Below are 21,055 nucleotides of genomic sequence, written 5' to 3'. Positions count from 1 at the left end.
GTAGTCAGGCTCTTGGTTGCCCCATTCAGCATTGCAGCCTTGGACAGCAGTAGCATTAAACAATTGCCAATGATTATCTTTTACACACTTCTAGAGGATAGTGATTTTCCTAGATAGTAAGCTCCAAATCAGTCGATTACAAATGCCGTGTGAAGAAAACTTTTCCAGGTAACTGTGGGGAAAGTCAAGGAATGACAATACTCTGGAGAGAGGATGTTTTGGAGAGTTCCAAACCCATTAGCCCAGTGGCTACTAGGTTGTTAATTGTGAGACTCCTAGTAATCAAGGCTACCACAGAGTTGGGTGAAGGGGAATGCATATAAGATAAGTAAGAATGCCACAAAGGTCACTGTTACTATTGAGATTCAGCTGTTTTTCTTTAATAGTTGCTTCTCAGATTTTTGTAAACCTTTGGTTACCTTCTAGGGCTTTGAAAAATTTGATTTTCATAAACTTTGCTAGCGATCTCACTGCTTTTATGGAGGTGCAATTTTTAGAGACCCATTCCCAAAGTTCTTCATCCCTTCAAACTTTTAAAAATAAGTATTGTAGAACTTTTTCCTGTACTAAAAATAACAAAAAATGAGAACATGACATTTGAAGCAATGATCTTCAATTTAGAACCACTTATAGTTCACAGTATTCTAATCCAGCTAAGAAAGTACAGTTGCCTTAGCTCATCCTAGCATTAAAGTAAAACTCATTCTACTATTTCTTTTTTTTTTTTTTAAAATATGGAACGCTTCACGAATTTGCGTGTCATCCTTGCGCAGGGGCCATGCTAATCTTCTCTGTATCATTCCAACCTTAGTATATGTGCTGCCGAAGCGAGCACTCATTCTACTATTTCTTGAAGGACAGAATAACTGAATTGGTACCTGATGAAATAAATGAATGAATGAGTGAACACATGCATAATTGATGAATGTCCTTCCTCCCCAGAAGCTCAAGTGTGACCAAGCGAGGCAGACTGGCAGCCTACCAAGATGCCTTCTAGGGAGGCAATTATTATCATGGTGATTTTACCCTGATGCCAAGTCTGGCTTTTGGATTTGCAGACTCAGCTTAAAGCTAGTCTGTCACCTTATAAGTGGGACCACATCCCTCCGACAGCTTCTCGTTAACCCAGCTGAGAAAGATCAGAAAGCCAACTTATTAATTTACTATATAAATTATATAAAATATAAATACCATGAGGACTACAATAATTTTTCAGCAGGTCTAGTGCATTTTCTCCCTGGAGGTAGATCTAGATGGAAAGACAAATCCTTTTGAGATGTTTGCCAGGTGAGCACAGAAACACCACAAGAATTATTCTAAAACACAAACGTTTAATGACACTGGGTGACTGAGGCCTGAGAATCTATTAAAACTTAGCTTCTGCCTTGTTCCTGTTGCTTAGGAGACTAGAAATAATGAAAAGGTTATCTCACCATATAAGATCTAAGATCTTTTTACCTGGAGGAGGGAGTTAGTCGAGAGGTAAATGAAATAAAGGCAACAAACGCCTTCTTTTTTGGGGGGAAGGGGCCACCACCAGTCTTTGTTTGGAAAGTTGAGCCCAGCATGGAGTTAGGCTGGCACGGCCCCAGTTGTGATGGACAAGGAGACAGACACTTACATGAGAAGAGGAAGTGGTCTGACCTGGGGAGAACAAGATTTCCCTGAGCCTGAGAAAGGTAAAAAGAGGGGACAGAGTTTGGGAAAGTGGTTCTACAAGTAGAGGCCCACAGCCCCCTTTCAGAAAACTGCACACTTAGTACCTACCTGCTCAGAAACCCCAAGTTTTCAAATGGACCGTTAAAGCTGTGAGAGTAAAGGCAGACTAAAAATGGGAGGCCCAACTTCTCTAGAACCTGGAGAACTTCCCTGTAACCTGTAGAATTCCTCAGTGGAAAATATGACTAAGATTTAAATTCCCAACTGCTCCTTACTTTTCTGGTGCGAAAGACTTCTTTCTCCTGGGCAAAGTTTAAATGGTTCTCATCAAGGTCCTTTTTGCCGATTCCCCTTTTTATATGTACCATTTCTGAACAATCCCTCTTTTGATATGTTCATTCTTTAGTCTTACTTTGTTTTCATAACAGAGCTGCTCCAACCCAAGCTCTAGGAGGTGTCTCATTTTATCACCACCTCTTGATTCTGCTTCTCAGTTTTATATCTACTGCATCTGCATCAGACAGGTTCTTGAGGCATTTAGTCTCAAAATAACTGTCTAAAAAGACTTCTAATCTTTCTCCTTCCCATTTGCATAGGTGCTCAGTCTCTTCAGTAGTGTCTGACTCTGCGACCCCATGGACTGAAGCCCACCAGGCTTCTCTGTCCATGGGACTCTCCGGGCAAGAATACTGGAGTGGGTTGCCATTCACTCCTCCAGGGGATCTTCCAAACCCAGGGATTCAACCTGTGTCTCTTATGACTCCTGCATTGGCAGGCAGGTTCTTTGCCACTAGCACCACCTGGTACCCTCTATTTAGTCTTCTGTGTTCCTTTTATTGGGGTTCCTTGGTGGCTCAGCTGGTAAAGAATCTACCTGCAATGCAGGAGACCTGGGTTCAATCCCGGGTTGGGAAGATCTCTTGGAGAAGGGAATGGGAACCCACTCCAGTATCGGAGTGGCAGGCAGATTCTTTATCACTAGTGCCACCTGTACCCTTTGTTTAGTCTTCTTTGCTCCTTTTATTCTTTAATCTTTTATTCAATCTCCCTCAATTGCTGGTGTTGATAGCATGTCCTAATATGCTTATTCACTGGGTTTTCTCCTTCTTCCATCCTCAACGTCCTCACAGGTGGCTTCACTTGGTTTCCTTTGCCATCATTATTGCCCACTATTTAACTTATTCTCCCCACACCCTCTGCTCTAATTATTCAAAATGTCCCTCACTTCCATTTTTCCTACTTGCATAGGTTGCAGAGGGAAAAGGAAAAGTGAAATGAATAGTACTCACGTCCACCATGATTCCAGGATTCACAAGACACCCTCTTAAACTGCTGAAAGGGGCTATGGCTAGAAGTCAGACGACTGATGATTTGCCTCAAAAGTAATTCCACAAGACACACAGAAACAAGCCTTACTGACATTCAAGATTCAAAACTAACCTTTAATGAGGGCCCATGGACTTTTTCCATTTCCCTAATGAGAAAGGAATGAAAAGAGTGTCACTTTCTTGCATATTTATAGCTTTTTTTTTTTTTTTCAAAAATAAAAAAACAAGACAGCAATTCCTGCAGTCTTACTTTTAGACTTTAAAGGCTGTCAAAAAGAGCAGCAAACTTGCAACAAGGTCCAGGCTTACTGAGAGCAATATTTTTCCATCTGGAAATCAAATGAATTTAAAATGTTGCTCTTTAGGAGAAAAGACCATTTCCTTCATAGAAACACTTTGAAAGAGAAGCCAGGTGCTATGTATTTAATCAGCAAATGCTAATGAAATGCTAAGATCTCAGGGCATAAACTGTCAAACTGAAGACCTTCAAATGCTGATTCAACTATCTGAATAGATCTAGTTAAAGGAAATACACTCACAGGGGCCAATGAGCATGGACATTTTTAAACATTAACTTTAATGATGATTGACAAGGCCAGCCTACGTCTAAACAGATTAGGAAAGCGCTAGTTTGTGAGGGATGATGGCAATCCTGTGTCTAAGACCCCAGCCACAGATTATCTTGGTGCTTGAAACCTCCACACGTTGTCAGTGTGTTGTATGGTGCTTAGTCAGTCTGTCGTGTCCGACTCTGTGACCCCATGGACTGCAGTGCACCAGGCTCCTCTGTCCCTGGGGATTCTCCAGGTAAGAATACTGGAGTGGGTTGCCATACCCTCCTGCAGGGGATTTTCCCAACGCAGGCATCAAACCCACACTGCAGGTAGATTCTTTACCGACACCAGAGAAGTCACTGTGTTAGGAGCCACCATAAGAACTGACACTAAAATATGAACAATTGACAAGAGGAAAGAAAAGGCGCAGGGAGTAAAAGCATAGATACTAAAGTCCTATGAGGGTTTTTTCACATCTGTGACTACAAGTGATCCTATCACTAGATAAGATATTCACAAAAACCTCCCGAGACCCAACAGTTACTATCATTAAGACCAGCCATTACAGCATGCTGGTCAGGAGCACGGGCTACACAAGGAGACTAACTGTACTTGAAGCCTGCATTTGTCATGTCCCAGTGCCTTACTTGCCTCAGTTTTCTCATCTGTAGTGCTAATGAAAGTTACTCGGTCGTGTCCAACTCTTGCGACCCCATGGACTGTAGCCCGCCAGGCTCCTCTGTCCATGGGATTCTCCAGGCAAGAATACTGGAGTGAGTTGCCATTTCCTTCTCCAGGGGATCTTCCTGGCCCAGGAATCGAACCCAAGTCTCCTGCATTACAGGCAGATTCTTTACCAACTGAGCTATGAGGGAAGCCCTTCTTATCTGTGAAAGGGGGCAAATAATGTACTTTGAGCACTGCTGTGAGCAGTAGATTAATTACTACAGATAAGTTGCCTTTAAGAGTGGCTAGCGCATGGTAAGAACGTAACCAGTATTTCGGTTATTATTTTTCAGATGGGAAAACTGAGCTATAAGGAAGTAAGGTGACTGCTGAAAACCACACAGCAGTTGTGCCAGATCCCTAAGCAGTAATCAGGGCCATCTGTCTCCAAACCCAGGCATGCACTTTGCCTATCATCTCCCCACAGTAAGATCTTATGAAGCTGGCTGCTATGTTTTTCAGATTTCTTTGCGGAAATGGGACACAGGATACGTAAACTGTGGTCAGATGTAGGGTATAAAGAGAATGACAATCTGAAAAGATCTAGGTCAGGGATATGCAAATCTCAATGCACAAGTTCAAAGCTCTTGATATTCAGGCTACATCCAAGAACAGTTAAACCCAGTATCTTTGGAGGTGGGACCCATTCATCCGTAGTTAGTAAAGCTCCCCACCCTTGTCAGGTCAGAATCACTGGGAGAACTTGTTAATTCAAACTTCTGCCACGCATCCCCCTCCCTCCCGCCCACCGCCCCAGAGTTTCTAATTCAGTGGAGATGAAATAGGACCTGAGAGTATGCATTTCTAGAAATTTTCCTGGATAAGTCTGAGGAGCCGCACATAGTAGGAGGATGAATGTATATGCAGAGATAGGAGGAGCTGATTATTCCAGATTGGAGCCTAGAGGCACAGTGGGGAACAAAACATGCTCCTGCCCACCTCACAACTTCTTTCCTAAAGCTGATTCAAAAAGGTCAACATTTTTATGCCCATCTTTGGTACTTTTAATCAAATTAGTGTCTCTCATCATTCCAGTACATCTATTCCAGTAAAAGCAGTAATATTTCATTCAACACCAAACTTTCAGATTGGATATTTTTTAAGTTGCAATCCACTTACTGCTATTCATTTACCAAAATGTTTTGTATTAATGGATGAGCAGAGATTCATCCAGCAAACAGTGAAAAGAGGAGTTACAGTCCTAACTTGTCCTTGAATTCTAAGTTCCATGACAGCAAAGACATGTCTGTTTTAGTTACACTTCATGTCCAGAATAAGTGCAGTGCCTGACACACAGGAAACATTCAAGAGCTGTATATTGAACAGAGGAAAGAGGAAGGGAGGACGGTAGGAGGAGAAAGAGAGGAAAGAAACATGATGCAAGGCAAAAAACAAATGGAACAAAGAAGATTAAGTGCATATTGTCCATAATAAAGAGAAAACAGTCATTGACTTTTATGTATTGAAATGCATGTCATGGAAATACGGAAAAGAAAAACTTTTAACATATAAGGCAGAAATACTATAAGCTCAGTAATAGTAGATCTTTTTGAGTCATCCTATTGAAGTCTCCTCTTATACACAGTATTCCATTGAATTCTCCTGTTAATTGACTTGATCTGTAAATCTTGGTCAGCACATAGAGGAATGGCGTCCACTTTAATTTATAGCCAAAAGTGAATATAGTCATATGTGAACATTTTATTTTAATCCTGTCATCAGGCTTTATGAGTTTTACTTTATGTAGTAGTTTAATATTTCCTTTACGATCTGTTTTTGCAACATGGATTATGTTTTATTCCTCTACACTTAAAAAACAGCTTTATTGTAGTATAATTTATATTACTTAAAATTTACCTGTTATATATGCCTATCTGCAGTCTCTATGTTTTTTGGAAGGTATAGTTCAATTTCAAATTCTACTTGTGAGTAGCTTTCAGCTTTAGAAAACACACTGACCCTATGATACTAATTATCAGTAGCACAGTGAAACAGTATTAAACTCCCTCTCTTGATATTAAAGTGTTAGTTGCTTAGTCATGCCCAACTTTTTGGGACCCCCTGGACTGTAGCCCACCAGGCTCCTCTGTCCATGGGATTCTCCAGGCCAGAATACTGGAGTAGGTGGCCAGTCCCTTCTCCAGGGGATCTTCTCAACCCAGGGATCGAACCCCCGTTTCCTGCATTGCAGGCAGATTCTTTACCATCTGAGCCACCAGGGAAGTCCAAGAATACTAGAGTGAGTAGCCAGTATAAAAGGAAGCGCTTTATTTACTAATTTTCTTCTTACTATTCCTCACACTTGCTATTTTAAAGATAATTCAAGATTTTCCACCAAGTTTATAAATAATAAACTAGTCATTTGTTTTCTTTCAAGATTTATTACAATTACATTCTCAGTAAACACATTTTCAACAATTAGGAATTAAATCTGCACAAATCAATTTTCTTAGTGATTCCTTTTATGACATGAATTCCCCTTTCTTGTTTTCTTTGTTTTTATTCATTTCTTTCTTGGCTAGAGAATGCCTGTAAGAAAAATTTCCAGCATTATATATAAATGACATATTTTCTAAGCCCTTCTAAATCTGAGAATGTCTTTCTGTTTCTTTCAGGCATATATGGCTTAGAATTCCTCTGTCACAAATGTGTCTCCTAAAATTCTGTTGACACATGGTTTTCATGTTATGGAGATTCTAAGACTTATTTGACTTTTTACTGCATTGTAGGAAACTTATTTTTTTCCTTATTGAATGCTTGTCAGAATTTTTCTTTACTCTTGGAATTCAAAAATATCACACAGATATGTTTAGACTACAGCTATTTTCATTAATTTTTCCTGAAACACAATAAACTCTTTCAGTAGATTCAGGTCTTCTTGGACCTTGGAACAGTTTCTTCTATTTATATCTATGAATTCTGTTGACATTCCATTTCTTCATGAACCTTCTGTTAGAAACATCAATTACCATAAGCTGAACTGTGGTTTCTCATTTCCACCTGTAACATCTATTAATTTTCACTTCTTTACACACACACACACACACACACATATATATATATCTACAAGGATATTATTTTAAATAACATAATGGTTAATATCTAGGAAGGATTCACCACATGCTAGGCACATGAATTATCTGAGTGAATCTTCATAAGACAATTCTATAAGATGGGTTCTGTTGTATCCTTATTTTGTAGTTGAGAAATTTAAGGCTCAGAGAAGACGTAGGCTACATAGCTGGTAAGGGATGGAGTTATGATGGGAAGGCAATTATTCTGGATTTTTGATGCTGCACTCTTAACCACTATGCTTACTGATAAGAATATGATATATATCATAATGAAACAGATAAGACTTTATAGTATAAGCAGAAAGTATTTTTCCCATTAGGTCTGTGCCATCAGCAGAATTTAATATTTCTGCTATAGTCAGAGAATTTCATATAATCAATCAAAATATACGAATATAAATATATGGCATTTCCCATCATGATTAACACTAGGTTTGGTGAAACCCAGGATAGCTCTATGACTGAGTCCCAGACTGTGGCCTTAACCACACCCACTGCTTCCTCCACAATGATGCGCAGCCATCTTCCCCCATCTTTATTTCCCCTCAAGTTGAAAATGGATCTACACATACACACGTAATTTTGTGACTTCTTGTGATTGATAGTTCAGTGGCTTTCTTCTCTATTAGGTCTTGTCTTACAAGCATTAACTGATGCACCTCCAGGAAAGTCCATTAGCTAATGTATCTATCTATTATACCACCCTCCTCCTCAGACGTCTTACTTCCTCACCACCGGCTTAGAAAATTAAAATAGTTGACTTGTTCAAGATTTTAGAAAAGAAGCACTTTTTTATTTCAGATACGCTGCTTCTCTCAGATACATCATGATCCTTAAGAAATCCCTTTCCTGGCCTCTTGAAATAAGGAAGGAATTCCATTTTCATGTTCAAGAAAACGTCAAAATGGACAGGCACATTTACAAACTTACACAGGAAATACCCCCAACATCAGCAGGTAGTTTGTTCTGGTTCAGACCAGTCTTCAATGAGCAATGCCCAGGAATTTTACAAAGTTTCCCCATATTACCTCAAATTCCCTGACAGATCAATTTGGCAACCTGGTCTTGTCCTGCAGCAGCATCAGGGACCTGTGAATCTATCTCATTTTCAAGTCTGCTCTAGAAGTGGGCTTGGTTGCACTGAAGTTGGCAAGAAGGAGCAAGGTCTATACCTCCAGGCCATCTGGCACTATTTGTTTCAAAACTTCTATGCTAAGTTTATAAAATAAAAGTCAGGATTCTTGCCAGACATAATTTGGTTCTTGGTTTCAGAATTCAGGAGCAATATATTGGATGAGAGACAAGAATAAATTGAACCCAAAGCATAAAAGAAAAACATTGATAAATCGAACTGAAAGAATCCATTAACAAAAATGAAAAAAGTAATTCACAGACTAGGAGAAAAGATTCAAGATCTACATATACATCAAGGGAGTAGTACCAAGGGTACATGAAGAGCTCTCACACCAAACTCTTAACAAAAGATTTGAAAAGACACTTTATTGAAGAAGATATGTGCCAAGAGGCACATAAAAAGATGCTTAACATCATCATTAGTCATCAGAGAAATGCAAATTAAAACAATGAGATCCCATCATACATCCACTGAATGGCCATGTACAAGGGACTATCAATGCCAAGTGTGAATGAAGATGTGAAGAAAGTGGAACTCTTGTACACTGCTGGTAGGAATGTAAAATGACACAGCCATTTTGGAAAACAGTTTAGAAATTTCATAGAAGTTAAACATGCACTTACCCTTATGTCCAAGAAATTCCATTCCTAGGTATTTACCCAAGAAAAGTGAAAGCGTGAGTCATTATACTCTTGCACATGCATGCTCATAGTAGCTTTATTCATAACAGTTAAAACTTGTAAACAACATAAATGCTTATCAACAGAAAAACAAAAAGTAGTACATCCATACAAAGGAACACTATTCAGCAATGAAAGGAAATGAACTACTGATTAACACAATCATTCTGATGAATCTGAAAAGACTCTGCAAAAGAAGCACAAGACTGTACACTGCATGTTCCACTTCTCTAAAATTCAAGAGACTATCAGCTCATTTATAATGACAGAGAGTAGATCAGTGGTTGCCTCAGTCAAGGATGAGGGGAATGACTGCAAAGGGAAAGATTTGAGGATGAAAAAAAATTGTCTACCTCTTGCTTGTGATAGTATTTAGGCATATTGTCGGGAGCCGTTATGGGAGGTCCCGCCCATGACGAGGTCATGAAGAAAATACCGGGCAGGCAAGGCCGTCCGAGACCCCATCCATGACGAGGTCACAAGGAAAATACCTGACAGGCAAGGCCGTCTAGGATAAGGGACCCTCCAGGTTGGCCTTGACCTCTACCCTACCCTATATCCTCCCCCCTTTTCTGCTGTTGTTCTTGTTTGCCCTGCTGCGGATTCTTGTGTTGCCTGCCAAGAGCTCTCCTGCTCCTCTTTCACTGAGTGAGGACCAACTTAAAACCCTAATTAATAAATCTCCTGGATGCTGGTACCCTATGAAGGGGCCAGGGATGAAGGAAATGCTTCAGTTCAAACCCTTTTGCTGGCATTCTCGCTTGTTTGATAAATGTGTGCTCTCATTGCACAAAATGCTCATGATTGTTCTAAACATCCTAAACATAGTACGCTAACAAAAGAAACTATTAAGCATAGGCCCCTTCGCGGGGTGAAGAAAGCTCCACAAATATTATAGCCACAAATGTGCCTAATAAAAAATAGTTTAGATAGAGATTAGCTGGCGACTTCTTGCAGGTAATTAACTTTTGGACTAAGAGCCTATTTTGTGCCATATCTGCTGTTTTTGCAATCCTTTGCATTTCTGTTCTGTGAAAATGTAATCCTATCTAGTTCCCATAGAGATGACGCTTATTAGAAAGAAAATAGATTAATTATAAGAAAGACAGGGTCGGCTACTAAAGTTGCTTAAAGTTGCACCAGGTGCAAACCATAAATTGTCAACAGGCCTGAAAGCCAAAAGATATTATACATAGAGATTAACCATTAAAAAGGCCCTAATAGCCACAGAGCCCTTTGGGGGGTGAGGAAGCCCTGTTAAAAAATACATAAAATATTGTTTTAAAAGTGGTTATTAGATCAATGTTTGATTGACGTTAATGTGCTGAGGTTATGCAGTGGACACTATTGTTAATATGGTTAAAGATATAGTAAAATAAGAGTTTAGCCCTAGTGTAAAAACAATAAGATAACTGTTAATTTTAACCAAGAGTGCTAAACAGGGGCTGCCTCCCCAGAGCCACAGAGTCTTTGTGTGTTAAACTTTTTAGATAAATTTAGCTGAGAATTTCTGCAAAAAGACTGACTTTTATGTTAACAGGATTGTATGTCTATTATGTTACAACTTGCTGTACCATGAGACTGCCACTTTTCTGTTTTCTGCTAACCTCAAGGCCAGAAGATAACATACAAAAAATCTATGGGAAAAGACTCTTATAAACAAAAATATACAGAGCACACCTGGTTTCGTGAAGGACAAGCTGATATAATGTTAAACTAAGTCTGTATGCTTATCTACCCCTTAGAAATGTACCAACTTAGGGTATAAAGGCTACGGTGAAAAATAAAGCAACTGCCCGACTCTGCTGCATATTCCTGGTCTGGTCTCTTTCTTTCTCTCTCTCTCTCTCTCTCCCTAGCAGACTTGGCCCTATCAAGGCCGGTCCTACGTGTCTCTCTCTCGCCGATGCCGTTCATCCTGAGGGTTCCCCTGGATCCTGCCGGGGCTGGACCCCGGCAGCATATAGTTTGTCAAAACTCACAACTGCACACTGGAAATAAGTGCCTTTTGTTACATGAAAATTATACCCCAAAGAGTTGAATTTTTTTTTTTTTTAAACTAAGCCGAAAGTAAATTTCATTCAGGAAAGCTCAGAATTCTACTGCAGTGCTCCACCCATTTCATGTTTTAGAATTTTTATAAGAATGAGTTTGCCCAAAGTCCAGGAGATAGTAAAGGACAGGGAAACTTGGCGTACTGCAGTCCATGGGGTTGCAAAGAGTCAGATACAACTTAGTGACTGAACAACAACAATAAGAATTGAAGAAGCCACCAGCAAGGAAACTCTAGATTTGAAGGCAAATAAAAATTTAACTAACATTATTGAGAGGACACAGGAAAAGTCAGGAAGCATTACTAGTTTTTTTTTTTTTTTTCCAGTATGTAGATTTCTCCTTCCCAGGGGTTCTGTACTGCTGAGAAGACACTGAGATGATTTGGGAAGGGGATAAACGTGAAAGGTGGAGCAATCACTATTGTGGCAACTATCACAGAAAACGGTGAAAGAGACAACTTATGCTAATGGACCCAGTTCTCACAGGTGCAAGCTGATTCCTTAGAAAAGCCAATAGACAGTTTTAAGTATTCCAAGCAATGAGGCTTCTGTCATTTCTTTAAAAATTGATTCCAAAGAATAAAAAGATATTGTGATGAAGAGATGCTTTCCCAAAGCATTCAGTTTGAATTGCTTCACTCCTTAAACTCTTCCTGTTCCTCTCCTCCTACCTGATGTGTGCATTTGTGACACATCAAAATCTGATTTCTTTCCTTTTCCTATAAAGAACAGAGCTATGTCTCCCTTCAAGTAACAAAAAAGCAGGGAAACTAGGACATTTTAACAATCAAACGTATTTCACAAGAGGTATTCAGGATTATCAGCACTCCAGGATCCCTCTCTGGGTCACCTTTCATAGCAGTGGTTTAAATCAGGCACCTGTGAGGATGCGAGGTGAGTCAGCAAATTCTTCCCTTCTCTCCTGTGATTACACAAGGTGTGGAACTTTACAAGATGTCACGGTGAATTCATCCCCTGCCACCCACAACAACAGGGATATTTTCGACCTTTCTGCAGGCCTAATTGTTAGTTGGAAACTGGAAACTGTCCAGATATTTGGGGAAATGTAGCCAATCTGTGATATCTCCTTTTTGCCCTCACCAAACAAAACTTCCTTCCTACATCATATAGCAAAATTTTAAAGTCACAACCCAGGTATACTACATAATGACAATGCTATATTGCTTTATAGGATTCCTAGAACTTTTAGGGAAAAAACTGCATATTCTGAATTGTAGATGTATAAATATTACTGGGAAGATGACTAAAGTAGCATAATTCACCAATATATTCTAGCAATGGGGAGGAGGAGCATAGCCACAACTTCCCTGCCCAGCCTTCAGTAACAGAGAATGGCCTGCAGACATTTCACCAACTTTATTTTCTTCTTGATGTCCACCCAAGGAGCATATTTTGACAAAGCTTTTTTATAGGGCAAAAATTCCTTCTCACAATGCAACTTTTCACAACCCCCTGCCAGTTCAGTCTTATCACCATGACAACCTTATCCCAAGAAAAACAGCAGGGATATCATCAGGAGAACGGAAAGGAGACAACTTCTAATGTTACCCTTGCCCTAACGGGGGAGATGACTGACTTCAGGGATCTCATCTAACATTGCCTTTCCTGTAGGCTCTTGGTATTTGATGATACGCTGAAAGGGTCTATATGAAAACTTCCTTATACTTCATTCATGGCAGTTATCACTATCTGAAAATATATACTTTTTACTTGTGTATAGTTTAACACAGAAGATGAAGGCAGGCAGCTATGATAATGGTAAGACAGAGCAGGATTACTAGAGAGCTATAATAATGCACGCTTTGAAAAATAGAGTGAGAAAAAGTACTAGTCCATGCAGGTTTGCCTCTAGAAACACATTACTGAAGTGGTGGACCCAGGATAGTGACTATGAGGTTTCCTTTGCACACACTTGTTTCTACCAGATTTTGGGGTCAAATCTTACAAATCTAGATGTTGTCAAGCACTCTCTCTCTGCCAATAAAAAATTGAAACATGTAGTTTTCAGTCTCGTTAGTTTTATATTACTTTGATTACTTTTCATCAAGTCCAGTTTTCCCCAGGTCAATTTTTACAAATTTCAATTTTACCAAACAGATTTGGTCCTACAACTTGTTTACCAAACATACCAAATTTTACCATGTACAGTATTTATCACTTTAATTTTCACTTTGAATTTTTATTTCATTGTGAATTTTAAATAAACTAATAGTGTGTATTTATTGCTCAAAGAAAGCAACATTAATAAGGGAGACAAATATGATGACAGGTGGGGATCAAAACATTCTGCTTCCAATTCTACTAATTTATTGAAGAGTCAAAAAAATAATTTCATGTTTACCATGTGCTGAGGACTGTGCTAGGATCTAAGAGACAAAAAAACCCACATAAAGGCGTCCTAAGAAGCTCACAATCTGGTGGAAGAACACATACTTCTAGTGGGCTCCAAACTATTTGCAATAGCATTAGTCCCTCTGATATCATTCACCGGAATTTACTACAAAACCATCCCATTAGATCAAGGCAGGGCCCTGTGTGTTTCTAACATCTCAGACAACCTCCAGATAGGACTTCTTCTGCCATCTTATTTTCCATTTTTCATATGTGTCTCCCACCCACCCATCCCTATTCTACAAAGAAACTTTAATATCCATTCATAGATAACAGAAATATCGTTCAATAAACAAATATTCAAGACATGTTTGGGAGCTGATGGGATAGCAGGTTATAACACACCATCAATAAACAGAAAGTCAATTAAGTGAGCACATTGGATTAACAAAATTCGCCAGCACTATGTACTGTGGAACTTCTCAGAACCTTTAAGATGTTAGTGTGCTTTATGAATCATTAGTAGAGCAAGAGAGCATGCAGCAATTCACAAACTCATTTGTCTATAGAAATATTTTTCTTAAAAAGTATCTCTTAAGAAAAAAAAATTGCAATGGGGAACACATGTAAATCCATGGCTGATTCATGTCAATGTATGGCAAAAACCACTACAATACTGTAAAGTAATTAGCCTCCAACTAATAAAAATAAATGAAAATAAATAAATAAATAAATAAAAGAAAAAAAATTGCATGTTTAAGGTATGGACATTTCCCTCTACTCAGAAGTATAGTCAATGTCAGGCAGAGTGCTTTATTTGTATTAATTCATTATTAACTATTCACTGGTAAATGTACAATAAAATCACAACCAGCTGACCCTAGGGCAAATCAGATGTGAACAAGATCCTGGAAACATTGAAGTCAATGATGAATCAAGAACTATGCTAATACTCAGATGCAAGTACCAAATTTACTGCTCTTGTTGGTCCCACATAGACATCATATATTCAGAACCTACAACTCTTGAATTTCCTTTCACAGGCTCCCTGGCCAGAAAAGGACAAAATCCTAAAAGTCAAAGTATATGTGAGAAAGTAGCTTCCTCACCATCTCCCAGACCATTAGAGGATAGATGTTTATGCTGTGGGTGGACATCTGAGTATTTCCAGCTATAAAACTAAAGTCATCTTTTAGGTCCTGACTGCTCTGGTTGAATTCATATTGCTTTTAATGGCTGTTTGAAACAGTAACAATTTATCACCAAAGAGGAAATTATTCTGAAAGACCTATATTATTCTTAAATGGACTGCAACTTTCACTGAAAGGAAAAAGGAATTAACTGACCATTAACAAGCCATTCACCAACTTTTTTTTATCCTTTCTGATGTTTTCAATGTGCAGCAAGATAATTCTGGTCCAGATTTTGGTCTAGATAAATCCTACAGGTAAATTCATAGAATTGGGGGACACTCGTTTACTATGTGCATATCCCAGACAGCTCACTTTATTTTGTTGCAACACTATTTTGTCTGTGCTAAATTATGTACCTGTACTCTTATAAGTATTCTCTATTGTCACTTTCAAAATCTTAGCATAAAGCTACCAAATAACCTATGAACCAATTATGTACGTATAACATCTATATTGTGACTCATCTGGAAACAAAGAAAATTTGCCAAATCTCTCATTTGGGGAAATAATATTACTACTCTAGAACTTGCAAGTTAAGGAATGAAAGCATCAAGTTCAAGTCCAAAGTAAAAACGGTGAACTATATTCTGAAACTCAGAGAACTAGAAAGCAACTAAAAAATAGGAAAGACATAATGAACTGGAAAACATAGAACCACGTGAATTAGACTCTCACCCTCTGAGAGAATCATATCCAAATGATATGATATCCTCTAATGCTAAATTCTCCCAACTCCCATGAATCATTCTGGGAGAAGAACATTTGCTCTTGTTAGTAAATCATTTTGATGTTGTAGGAAGCAGAGAGTTGAAAGTAAAAAACACAGGTTTTTTTTTAAAAAGGAATAAACCAGGTGGATTGGCTTGTTTTGAAGACTGAAGCCAAAGCTCACTGTCTGGGGTCTCTCTGATTAGGGTCTAGAATTTTATAATCTCTTATAGAGTCAAGAATTCCAAAAACTGATGTTAGCTTTTCTCAGCTAACAAGATCACAGGATCACAGAAGATCTAAGAGTACAAAACAGGAAGGAACATTGTAAACGGTATGCCTTATTAAAACATGTGGTTGGATGAGAGAGGCAGAATAGTTGCAGTTAAGAAAATGGACTAGTTACAGGTAAGAAATCTGGAGCCAGATATGTGAGTTCAAATCCAGCTCTGTTCCTTATCAGCTTTAATATCTTGGGAAAGTTATGTATTTTCTTTGCTCCATCTACACATGCTGGTTACTAAGCTACTTTCTATCAGCTCTCCCTTTTATATTCTAATCTTTAATGCTAAGGATAGACCTCTGCAAGCCACATTTCTGCTTTGTCATATTGCTCATTTTAGGCTCTGCCAATGTGGAAGGGGGAGGAGCCAGGAAGGTCAGAGGAGGAAAAAGGAACTTCTTGTTGATCTTCTTGTCAGTTGCCTTAATCTTTTTCTTCTTCTCATCAGTGGCAGTTAGCTTCAAAACCTGCAGTTGACTCCAGTTTGCAGTTTTCCAAAATTCCAAGAGCCTTCATTGTATTTCCACATAGAGACTAGCACCAACAAGGAAGCATCCTCTCCCAAGAGGACTAAGCTCCTTCTCTGGGCTTCTAAGTCTTATAATTTTAATCTCTTCCCTCTGTTCCTCCATCCTTAGAGGTGTTTGCTGCTTCTTGCAGTGGTTGCCTCCATGAAGTCCTTGCATTCTTTTTTGGCCTTTCAGTCCTTCAGTACATGGTTAATGAGTATGTTAAAACGGTTAATAATTCTTCATATTAAATTTTCTCAAAACAATTGATGTGTGAAAAGATCATCTAGAGCTTGGGAGAAAGCATTTGCAAATTATGTATCTGATAAAGGATTTACATCCAGGATATATAAAGAAGTCTTTCAACTAAAAAATAAGACAATAAGGGCTCCCCTGGTAGCTCAGTGGTAAAGAATCTGCCTGCCAATCCAGGAGTTACAGATTCAATATCTGATCCGGAAAGATCTCACATACCATGGAGTAACTACGCCTACTTGCCACAACTACTGAGCCTGTGCTCTAGAGCCTGGGAGCTGCAACTACTGAGGCCCAAGCGTCCTAGACCTCGTGCTCAGCAACAAGAGCAGCCGTGGCAAAGAAGCCAGTGCACCACAACTAAAGAGTAGTCCCTGCTCTCTGTAACTGGAGAAAAGCCTGTGCAGCAACGAAGACCCAACCCAGCCAAATAAATAAATTAACAACAAGCAAGAGACTTTAATAGACAATTTACCAGATAAGACATACTACCAAGAATGAGCAAGAAACTGGAACTCTCACACATTGTTCATAGGAATGTATAATTGGACATGCTGTGCAGTGCTTAGTTTGTGATCCCATGGACTGTAGCCCACCAGGCTCCTCTGTTCATGGAATTTGCTAGGCAATAATACTGGAGTGTGTTGGCCTTTCCTACTCCAGGGGCTCTTCCCGACCCAGGGATGGAACCCATGTCTGTTTCTTGCATCTCCTGTATCAGCAGGCAGACTTTTTATCACTGTGCCACCTGGGAAACAAAATGGTACCTACACTCTGGAAATAGTTTGGAAGTTTCTTTGAAAGTTGTTTATAAACTTACCATACAACCAAGTAATTCCAGGCCTAGGAATCTATCCGAAAGAAATGAAAACACATGCCAACACATTATTCATACATGTAAAAACTAGAAAAACGTAAATGTCCATCATCTGGGGAGTTAATGAACAAAATATAGTAAGTATTCATTCTAACAAAATTCAATTCAGCAATAAAAAGGAATGAACCCGTGATACATGCAACTACATGTATGATGTTTAAAAGCATTATGCCAGTAAGAGAGAAGGGATTCGCAGGTGGCTCAGTGGTAGAGAATCTGCCTGTAATGCAGGAACACAGGTTCAATTCCTGGGTCTGGAAGATCTCCTGGAGAAGGAAATGGCAACCCACTCCAATATTTTTGCCTGGGAAACCCCATGGACAGAGGAGCCTGGTGGACTATAGTCCATGGGGTCACAAAGAATCAGACATGAGTTAGGAACTAAACAACAACAACAGTGAAAGACAACAACACAAAATACCACAGACTATAGGGTTTCACACTTATGAAATATCCAGAAAAATATATCTATACAGATACAGAGCACATGAGGCTGGAAATGAGAGCAAGTACAGACTGCAAACAGGCCATAGGGAGTTCTGGGGGGTGATGGGAATGCTCTAGAGCTGGATTATGGTGATAATTATACACATCTATAAATTTACTAAAAATCACTTATATAAACTTATGATGTAAACTTATGCTGGATAAGTTTTATGGTATATAAAACTGTACCCAACAAAGCTATTAAAATGGTATGGTTTCTGTCTCCTGGACAGATCTGACAGATATAACTTTCATAGGATCTCTGTGAATATAAAACAAGTTGATGAAGTTGAAAGAGGAGAGTGAAAAAGCTGGCTTAAAACTCAACATTCAAAAAACTAAGATCATGGCATCTGGTCCCATCACTTCATGGAAAAGAGATGGGGAAACAATGGAAACAGTGACAGACTTTATTTTCTTGGGCTCCAAAAGCACTGCAGATGGTGACTGTAGTCATGAAATTAAAAGATGGCTGCTCCTTGGAAGAAAAGCTATGACAAATCTAGACAGCATATTAGAAAGCAGAGACATTACTTTGCCAACAAATGTCCATATAGTTAAAGTTATGCTTTTTCCAGGAGTAGTGTATAGATGTGAGAGATGGACCATAAAGAAGGCTGAATGCTGAAGAATTGATGCTTTGGAACTGTGGTGTTGGAGAAGACTCTTGAGAGTCCCTTGGCCTGCAAAGAGATCAAACCAGTTCATCCTAAAGGAAATCAGTCCTGAATATACATTGGAAGGACTGATGCTGAAGCTGAAACTCCAATACTTAGGCCACCTGCTGTGAAGAACTGACTCACTGGAAAAGACCCTGATGATGGAAAAGATTGAAGGCAGAAGGAGAAGGGGGCAACAGAGGACAAGATGGTTGGAAGGCATCACCGACTCAATGGACATGAGTTTGAGCAAGCTCCAGGAGTTGGTGAAGGACATGGAAGCCTGGTATGCTGCAGCCTATGGGGTCACAAAGAGCTGGACATGACTGAGCAACTGAACAACAACAAGGAGGTGTGTAGACTTGCACCAGGCATTTAGTAAGTGCTATGTAAGTGTTAACTCTTAATTATATTACTTTGTCCCTTTGTCCTACCACAAATCAAACACTATATGTACACTGCTCTTTGAAAAATGTTTGGCACATAGTAGGTATCAGTACAGAACAAGCTGACCATGCCCTTGTAAAAGGCCAGTATGGAGGTATCCATATTGAAATGACAGAATCACTGGTCTGTGGGAATGCTATGCAAAGAAAAACAAAACAGCACATGCATACACACACATTGTCCTATTTCAAAATAGGACAAATATACTGGGCTAGGAGTCAGAGACAGGAAAGGAGAGGAAAGATTTAGGCAGAGGCAGGAGCAAAGATATAAATGAAAGGCAGGAAGTACTGGTGAGCATAAAGGAACAGACTGCAAACCAGAGAAGTGGGTCCCCCACCTCCCTCCCTCCTGCTACTCAGGCAGGTACATGTCTACAAGCATCTTGTCTTGGCCAAGGTCTTTCAGCTTCTTGCTAAGCTAAAATTAGGGCCTTGAAATTTCCAAACTAAACTATTAAGTTTCCTTTCTTCCTTCCTTTCTCCCGAACACTTTTTTTTTCCCCAAAAGAAGCTAGAGGGAGGTTTTGACCACAAGGAAAATGTTATTTAAACCCAAATTGTCCTTCTGGGGAAAACGAAGTGCAGCACCCACGGCAAAGGCTGTCTGGTGAGGTCTCCTAATACAGTCCTCCTGAATTCCACAGTACACCTAAATCACATGCCCCACTGCTAATGAGCTGACTCAATACTGCTCTCTATGGATAAACAACCTAGCAAGAACACTGACTGCCCAATGAAAGGAAAGCTGGGTCCACAGGCAAGACGTGATAGCCAGAGAATTACAGTGACGAATTCCTAAGTGCTTCTGGGCTAAAGGCTTAAAGTTCAGAAGTACAAGGGGAAAGTAAGCACTGGGGATATAGCTATTTCTAGTAAATGGGCAGTTACAGAGATGCAATTTTTCCTTGTGTCTTTACATGAAATTCTAAAAAAAAAATTTTACTGTGGGATACTCTCCCCTCCTTAAGTTCCATCAATCTCTCAGCAATAGGCACTTTCATCTGCAAGTCATAATAACTCAATTTTATTTGCCTGGGTACCCAAAACAAAAGCAAACAAATATGCCAAAACACATTTTTTTCTAACATGATGTGAACAGCTCTAGAATTTCCAAGTTGGAAAACACACATCCACTGTACTGATGTTTCCAATTCCACTATTTCTAACTGTGGTCATGACTATGACAGCGGCTTCCCTCTTGCACCTGCTTAAAACTCAACAATCTATATCCCAAAGCCACAAACAGCCCATTGTATCTGGCTTAACATTAATACTAGATAGAAGTTAAAGTTGAATCCCATCTTAAGACAAAGCTTGAGTGTAAAAATGCACCAATTCTCTAATAGAAATAGATTAAGAAATAGAATAAGAAAGATGCTTATTCAGGTTATGACTTAAACACAGAGTATTTAATCCCCAAGCTGGAAATAAAAGTGCTATTACTTACACTGATAGCTCATAAAGCCCTCAGAACTCAGCATCAAAATAGTTCTCTCTGATGATCAAACATGTTACTTGTATGCATTAAAGGTAGAAACGTAATAGTATCTCTCAAAAATTAAAAATGTCTCTCTGGTATTTTAGTTTGATTGTCAGAACCTAGCTAAACCTACCCCAAATATAATTAACCCATAAGTGAAGTGAAAGTTGCTCAGTCATGTCTGACTCTGTGACCCCATGGACTATAGCCCATCAGGCCCCTCTGTCCAGAATTCTCCAGGCCAGAATGCTAGAGTGGGTTGCCATTTCTTTCTCAAGGGGATCTTCCCTTCCCAGGGATTGAACCCAGGTCTCCTGCATTGCAGGCAGATGCTTAACCAGCTGAGCTACCAGCGAAGCCCCTAATTAACCCATAAACTCCATATCAAACCTAAAACACTTTTCAGGGCAGAATATGGAGCAAGGCGGTCCAGACTTCATTACATGTAGAAAAAATGCTTCAGGACATTCACAACTAAGCTATGAAGTATTTTCATAAATATGTAATTAATAATCATCCACACGTAGCAAAATAAATGAAAAAAATCTTACATTTGGCAGTGCTGGCTGTTTGGTTTGTCTTTTCTTTCCTGGC

The 21,055-nt window shown here is 39.2% G+C and overlaps 1 protein-coding gene and 1 non-coding gene across 5 annotated transcripts in view; both read right to left on the bottom strand.

The window, feature by feature from the left end:
- The window catches only part of LHFPL3 (LHFPL tetraspan subfamily member 3), a 630,765-nt gene that overhangs the window by 566,160 nt on the left and 43,550 nt on the right, over window positions 1–21,055 (bottom strand). The gene's annotated exons all lie outside the window — the stretch shown is intronic.
- On the bottom strand, window positions 729–835 carry LOC133073149 (U6 spliceosomal RNA). Its single transcript, XR_009696859.1, has one exon. It is a non-coding gene; the product is annotated as a U6 spliceosomal RNA (small nuclear RNA).

This window comes from Dama dama, chromosome 18 (genome assembly GCF_033118175.1).
Source record: "Dama dama isolate Ldn47 chromosome 18, ASM3311817v1, whole genome shotgun sequence".
NCBI lineage: Eukaryota > Metazoa > Chordata > Mammalia > Artiodactyla > Cervidae > Dama > Dama dama.
Note: the sequence above shows the minus strand (reverse complement) of the source record. Positions and strands in the feature narration are given on the sequence as shown.